This window comes from Triticum dicoccoides, chromosome 4A, assembly GCF_002162155.2.
Source record: "Triticum dicoccoides isolate Atlit2015 ecotype Zavitan chromosome 4A, WEW_v2.0, whole genome shotgun sequence".
Classification (NCBI taxonomy): domain Eukaryota; kingdom Viridiplantae; phylum Streptophyta; class Magnoliopsida; order Poales; family Poaceae; genus Triticum; species Triticum dicoccoides.
In genome coordinates this window covers 248,860,939-248,869,077 of record NC_041386.1, presented here as the reverse complement: position 1 = coordinate 248,869,077, position 8,139 = coordinate 248,860,939, and positions in this window count along the sequence as shown.

The following is an 8,139-nucleotide window of genomic DNA, read 5'->3' as shown; positions in this document are numbered from 1 at the left end:
CGTACAACTAAAATCAAACCTCGAGTTTCCTCGAGGGGGTGCAGCATAGGGCTCTAGTTTGGACCAACACTCAGAGGAGCATTGGCCCGGGGGGGGGGGGGTTTAAATAAGATGACCCTTGGGCTCCGGAAACCCAAGGGAGAAGAGGCTAGGTGGCAAATGGTAAAATCAAGGTTGGGCATTGCTGGAAGAGTTTTATTCAAGGCGATTCGTCAAGGGGTTCCCATTATTACCCAACCGCGTAAGGAACGCAAAATCCGGGAACATAACACCGATATGACGGAAACTAGGGCAGCAAGAGTGGAACAAAACACTAGGCAAAAGGCCGAGCCTTCCACCCTTTACCAAGTATATAGATGCATTAAGATAACAAGATAATATAATGATATCCTAGCAAGAAAATAATGTTCCAACAAGAAACGATTTCCAATCTTCACCTGCAACTAGCAACGCTATAAGAAGGGCTGAGCAAAGCGGTAACATAGCCAATCAACGGTTTGCTAGGACATGGTGGGTTAGAGGTTTGACATGGCAATTTAGGAGGCATGATAAGCAAGTGGTAGGCATCGTAGCATAGGCATAGCAAAAGAGCGAGCATCTAGCAAGCAAAGATAGAAGTGATTTCGAGAGTATGATCATCTTGCCTGCAAAGTTGTCAGAGTTGACTGGATCCTCGAAAGAAAACTCAACGGGCTCCTCGTTAGCGAACTCGTCTTCCGGCTCTACCCAAACAAGATAAACAAGCAAGAGGAACACAATCAACCACGTGCAAAGCTCAAACAACATGATGCAAACATGGTATGCTATGCGGGATGCGATATCTGATGCATATGCAAGATTTGACAAGGAATGATTGAACCTGGCCTCAAATTGGAAATCCAAGTGTGCCGCTGGAAAGGTGAGGTGATTTCAGTTGAAATCGATATAAAGAACACCAGAATCGGATGCACGGTTTGGAAATGGCAAGCAAAACAAAGATGGCACCGGTCTGCGATAAATAGCAAGTAGCCATCTAAATGCATCAAGATAATTATGCTACGGCACTCAAAATTGACAAAAAAAATACATGGCAGGGATCCACTCATGATGCTTGACAAAAGATGAACACTGAGCTACGGCCAATTCATTCATTAACAGGTTCAAACAAGCATGGCAAAAGTGCAATTGATAAACAGGTTTCGGACTTAGTGAAATTAACACAAGCCTGGAATTTCAGATCAGGTAGCACACTTTGGAGCATGAAAACTATATGCTACAGGAACTTAACATGGCAAAGCAAGGCATGGCATGAAGCTACTCAAAAAGCTTAACAAAAGTCCCTTAGTGACCTTGAGCCAAAAGGGATCAGAAAATACAATTGCAAGCATGTGAACATGGCAAAAACATAATCAGATCTCAGACTTAGGGAAAAACTGGAGCATGCAAATCTGTTAACGAGTAGGCATGTTTACGAGCTCGATGCACTCACTACAGAGCAAGGCATGACAATCTAAACACACACCCATCAAGAATACACATTGTATAAGCTAGACATGGCAAGAACAACAACATAGCATGCACAGATCAACAACAACATCCTCGGCAAAACTGCTAACAAGTAGACAATCTGCCCAGATTCACGAAATAGCAAAAGTAGAGCTCGATTGACTCAAATTAGGGTGCTCCATAATTGCAAACAAAGACTTGGATGAATAGAGCACCACAAGTTTAACAAATCATCCTTACTGATCATTCTCAAAAGAGGCACGGATCACTAGGAAACAACATGAACATATGGCATATTGATAAGAACAGATCAAGGACTTAGTGAAATTCTAAGTCCCTGAAATCAGCATTAACGAATGCACTACTTTGCAAGCTTGTGCTAGTCACCACACATATCACAAAAATACATGGATAGCACCTCTGTAAAGATGGCAAAGCATATAACAAAACACATGTAGGGCCCAGGAGCATATCATGCACACATTAATCATGGCAAAAATGACAAATAGCTATTTGGTGCAGCAGATCTAACAATTAACTCAAATAGCATTCTTCCAACAGCATTTCGGGCATCAAGATGATCTCAAATGAAAATGATGCAATGAGATGAAATGATGTACTCTCTGAGGCGAACATTTTGATATGCTACACGACCAAAACGGAGCTACGGATGCGGAGATATAGCATGATGAAAAATGCAATTTATCTAGGGTTTCAGGAGAAAAGTCAACCGGGACAAAACTCCAGATCCAGATCTGGCCGGGCACGCGGATCGAGGTCGTCGAAGCTTCGCCGGAGACGTCATCGTGGAGGAGGTCGGCGGCTTGCCGTACGACGAGGGAGGCCGGAGAGGACGTCGGGGAGGCGCGGCGAGGCGGAGCTGCTCCGGGCGCGGCGAGGAGGCGGTGGTGCGGCGGACGGCGAGGCGGCGGTGGTGCGGTTGGCCGGTGAGGCAGCGGAGGTGCGGTTGGCCGGCGAGGCGGCGGCGGAGGGCGGCGCTAGGCCGGGGGCGGCGTGCGGCCGGATGGGCCTCGGGAGGGCCCGGCCTGGGCTCCCCGGGCCGGTGATGTGGGCGCGGGCGAACCACGACTCGACACGTGGAGGCGGTGGGATGGAGCGGACGCGTCCGGCGCCGGCGGACGTTGTCTGGCGCGTGGAAGAGTGGATCTAAGGTTTAGGGGGGAGGGGGGACCCGTGAATCTCGGAGGAGGACCTATTTATAGGCATAGGAGAAGCTAGGAGAGTCCAAATGAGGTGCGGTTTTCGGCCACGCGATCGTGATCGAACGTTCTAGATGATGGAGAGGGTTTGGGCCAAATTGGAGGGGTGTTGGGCTGCAACACACACGAGGCCTTCTCGGTCCCTCGGTTAACCGTTGGAGTATCAAACGAAGTCCAAATGGTATGAAACTTGACAGGCGGTCTACCGGTAGTAAACCAAGGCCACTTGGCAAGTCTCGGTCCAATCCGGAAATGTTTAACCCCCACACACGAAAAAAAAGTAGAAAGGACCACCGAAGGAGATAGGAGCGCCGGAATGCAAAACGGACAACGGGGAAAATCCTCAGATGCATGATACGAACACGTATGCAAATACAATGCACATGATGACATGATATGAGATGCATGACAACGACAATAACACACGGAGACAAAAACCCGAACTCGAGAAAATAAAATAACTTAGCGCCGGAAACGGCAAGAGTTGGAGTACATATTAGGTAAATCACATCCGGGGTGTTACACCTACAATAGCCATGATAATCCTGTCATTTTTTGCAATTGCACCTTTTTTATATATATTTAAACAAGGTATTTCTTACCTTCCTTGTCCTCGAGCTACTTTTTGGCACGCCCGAGCTCTTGCTCGGACTGCTCGAGGTTCTGCTTTAGCGTGTCCACTTCCGCAGTCAGTGCGGCGGACGCCAATAGAGAAGTCTGCATACGCATATTGACTCCTTTTTGTTAGACTCCTGTGAATTTTATTTGATCCTCTATTCGGCTTTTCTTCCCGAATGCCAAACAGAGTATCAGGGGCTACTGTCTATGCGGTAATATTATTTACACATTCTTTACTTACCTCAAAGCCTGTTAAAAGGCTAGCACAAGCTTCAGCCAGTCCATTCTTGGCGGACTGAACCTTCTGGACCACCGCACTCATAATGGTGCGGTGCTCCTCGTCGATGGAGGCGCCTTTGAGCACCTTCAACAGATTGTCCGGCGCCTCCGGTTGGACGGGGGTCACCGGCACGGTGGGCTTGCTCCTCTTGGAAGGAGGTCGCCCGCCGGACTCTGGAACCTTTGAAGGTTCCGGAGCGGCGTCCGGCCTAGAGCCGGACTTGGAGCCCTGGGGGGTTTTATCCCCTTTACTCCTGGAGTCCGGGAGATCGCCTTGCGGCGCCTCCAGGACCACCTCCTCCTGGCTTGGAACCTGTTGGGATAACACTTCGACGTCGTCCGTAGGGCGGGAAGGTAGCCGTCGGAAGTGAATTCACATCCGACGAGTCCAGTGAACCGCTCGACGACGCGTCGAGCCGGTCTTTGGGTAGGCTGCATAATCATATTCGACATAAGGGAAAGCTGTGCAATAAAGGAATACTATGAATTACTCTGGTATCCGGATACTTACGATTTCGCCACGGGCTTGGCCCTGAGCGGCCACTCCTCTCCGCCGTCGTCGGCGTCGGTGGAGTAGTCCGGAGGAAGGGTTTTCCCCTTCTTGGACCCTTCGGCCTCCCAAGTGAGGGTGGCCTTCCTTTTCTTCTCTCCTCCCGCTGGAGGGGGAGAGGTCTCTTCTTCCTCCTCCTCGTCTTCACGGGAGGAATGCGCCTTGGAGCCGTCGGATGATGAACCCGACACCTCCTGGCGCCGGGCACTTTTTCAAGTCCCCGTGTCCTTCATGGCCTTCTTCTCCGGCACCACATAGGGTGCCGGAACCAGCAGCTTCGCCAAGCGGGCATCGGCTGGGTCTTCGGGCAAAGGAGCCGAACAGTCGATCTGTCCGGACTTCGCCTGCCAATCCCGTCAAAGGTAAGGGAGCTTAGATCGCGCATAGAGTTAAACTATGAAAAACTAATACCTTGTAAAAGGTACAAACAACTTACCGCGCTAGCGTGACGCTGCGCGCTGAATCCGTGATCCTCGGTAGCGGATGCGGGAGTCTCGGCGCCCTTGAAAAGCACCTTCCAGGCATCTTCGTACGTCGTGTCGAAGAGCCTGCTCAGAGTTCGGTGCTGCGCCGGGTTGAACTCTCACAGATTGAAGGCCCGTTGTTGACACGGGAGATCCGGCGGATGAGCATAACCTGGACTACGTTGACAAGCTTGAGTTGCTTGTTCACCAGCGTTTGGATGCATGTTTCCAGTCCAGTCACCTCTTCTTTGCTGCCCCACGACAGGCCCGTCTCTTTCTAGGACGTGAGCTGCGTTGGGGGGTCGGGGGCTGCGACCCACTCAGGGCGCGCGGCTCGGTGATGTAAAACCACCCTGATTGCCACCCCTTCAGGGTCTCTACAAAGGAGCACTCGAGCCATAAGACGTTGGGCATCTTTCCCACCATGGCGCCTCCGCACTCTGCCTGGTTGTCACGCACCACCTTCGGCTTGACATTGAAAGTCTTGAGCCATAGGCCGAAATGGGGGCGGATGCGGAGGAAAGCCTCGCACATGACGATAAACGCCGAGATGTTGAGGATGAAGTTTGGGGCCAGATCATGGAAATCCAGGCCGTAATAGAACATGAGTCCCCGGACGAATGGGTGGATAGGAAAGCCCAGTCCGCGGAGGAAGTGGGGAAGGAACACTACCCTCTCATGGGGCCTTGGGGTGGGAAGGAGTTGCCCCTCTTCAGGAAGCCGGTATGCAATGTTGTTAGACAAGTATCCGGCCTTCCTCAGTTTCTTGATGTGTCCCTCCGTGACGGAGGAGACCATCCACTTGCCTCCCGCTCCGGACATGGCTGGAAAAGGTTGAGGAGGGGAGTGCGGACTTGGGCGTTGGAGCTCGAGTGCGCGAAAATGGATGGGCAAAGGAGGAAGAAGGCGTAGGTGAAAAGGTGGATCCTTATACCCTTATATGGGTGGACGCAACTACGTGTCCCCACCAGCCTGGTAAAACTCGCTTATCTCCAAGCACCGTAATCAATGGCACGGTTGGGTTACCCACGCCCGTATTGATGAGAATCCCGAAATAAGGGGACACGATCTCTGCTTCGACGAGACGTGCCAAGGAAATCGCCTCGCATGACACGCTGAGGTGGGACAATAAAACGATTCGAATAAAGGCTTGACCGTGGTGCGATGTCACACTACGGAATACGTCAACAAATTAGATTTGTGTAAATATTATTCTCTCTATGGCAATATGTGGAAACTTATTTTACAGAGCCGGACACTATCTTTGTGTTCAAAATCTTCTATGAAGTACTTGGAGGAGGAACCCGCCTTGCAATGCCGAAGACAATCTGCGCACCGGACTCGTCGTCATTGAAGCCTGGTTCAGGGGCTACTGAGGGAGTCCTGAATTAGGGGGTGTTCGGATGGCCGGACTATACCTTCAGCCGGACTCCTGGACTATGAAGATACAAGATTGAAGACTTCGTCCCGTGTCCGGAAGGGACTTTCCTTGGCGCGGAAGGCAAGCTTGGCGATACGGATATGTAGATCTCCTACCATTGTAACCGACTTTGTGTAACCCTAACCCTCTCCGGTGTCTATATAAACCGGAGGGTTTTAGTCCATAGGACAACATGCAGAACAACAATTATACCATATGTTAGCTTCTAGGGTTTAGCCTCTCCGATCTCATGGTAAATCTACTCTTGTACTACCCATATCATCAATATTAATCAAGCAGGACGTAGGGTTTTACCTCCATCAAGAGGGCCCGAACCTGGGTAAAACTTCGTGTCCCTTGCCTCCTGTTACCATTTGGCCTAGACGCACAGTTCGGGACCCCCTACCCGAGATCCGCCGGTTTTGACACCGACAATCGAACTCCCACTTGAGTTCGGTAGCATCACCTGCACTGGTGTCATCGGCACCTGCAACTGTTCGGAAGTATCTGTGAGTCACAAGGACTCAGCAATCTCACACCCGCGAGATCAAGACTATTTAAGCTTATGGGTAGGATAAGGTAATGAGGTGGAGCTGCAACAAGCGCCAAGCAAATATGGTGGCTAACATACGCAAATAAGAGCGAGAAGAGAAGCAACGCAACGATCGAAAAACTATAAGTGATCAAGAAGTGATCCTGAAACTACTTAAGCACAACCATAACACAAGAACCATGTTCACTTCCCGGACTCCGCCGGAAAGAGACCATCACGGCTACACACGCGGTTGATTCATTTTAATTAAGTCAAGTGTCAAGTTATTTACAACCGGACATTGACAAATTCCCATCTGCCTCATAACCGCAGGCACGGCTTTCGAAAGTTTATACCTTGCCGGGGTGTCCCAACTTAGCCCATCACAAGCTCTCACGGTCAACGAAGGATATTCCTTCTCTCGGGAAGACCTGATCAGACTCGGAATTCCGGTTACAAGACTTTTTGACAATGGTAAAACAAGACCAGCAAGACCACCCGACTGTGCCGACAAATCCCGATAGGAGCTGCACATATCTCGTTCTCAGGGCACACCGGATGAGACAAGCTACGAGTAAAAACCAGCCCTCAAGTTTCCCAAGGTGGCCCCGCAGGCGGCTCGGTTCGGATCAACACTTAGAGAAGCACTGGCCCGGGGGGTTAAAATAAAGATGACCCTCGGGTCTGCAGAATCCAAGGAAAGGTTATAGGTTGTTAGGCAAATGGTAAAATCAAGGTTGGGCCTTGCTGGAGGAATTTTATTCAAAGCGAACTGTCAAGGGGTTCCCATAACTCCCAACCGCGTAAGGAACGCAAAATTAAGGAACATAACACCGGTATGACGGAAACTAGGGCGGCAAGAGTGGAACAAAACACCAGGCATAAGGCCGAGCCTTCCACCCTTTACCAAGTATATAGATGCATTAATTAAATAAGAGATATTGTGATATCCCAACATATCCATGTTCCAACATGGAACAAACTTCAGCTTCACCTGCAACTAGCAACGCTATAAGAAGGGCTAAGCAAAAGCGGTAACTTAGCCAAACAATGGTTTGCTAGGAAAGGTGGGTTAGAGGCTTGACATGGCAATATGGGAGGCATGGTATAACAAGTGGTAGGTAGCGCGATATAGCGATAGAACGAACAACCAGCAAGCAAAGAGAGAAGTGATTTCTAGGGTATGGTCATCTTGCCTGAGATCCCACAAGGAAGAAGAACGAGTCCATGAAGAAGACAAACAGACGTAGTCGAACGGATCCTCACAAACGCAATGTTACTGGAACTAATAAGAAGAAGCAACACCGGAAAGTAGCAAGCAACATAGTAAACAACCAAACACATAAACATCGCATGATGCACAATCGCGTATGATGCATGTCCGGTTTAATGGCATGGCATAGCAAAGTGCACAAACAACACTACAAATTAAGTGGAGCTCAATAGGCAACAAGTTGCATATCGATGAAATACCACATTCGATTATTTAGTTCACTTCCGGTTATGTCGTGGAGTTGACAGGCAGATGTCCTAGAGCGAGGACTTAGTCGTAGAGCCATCGCACTGGGAAG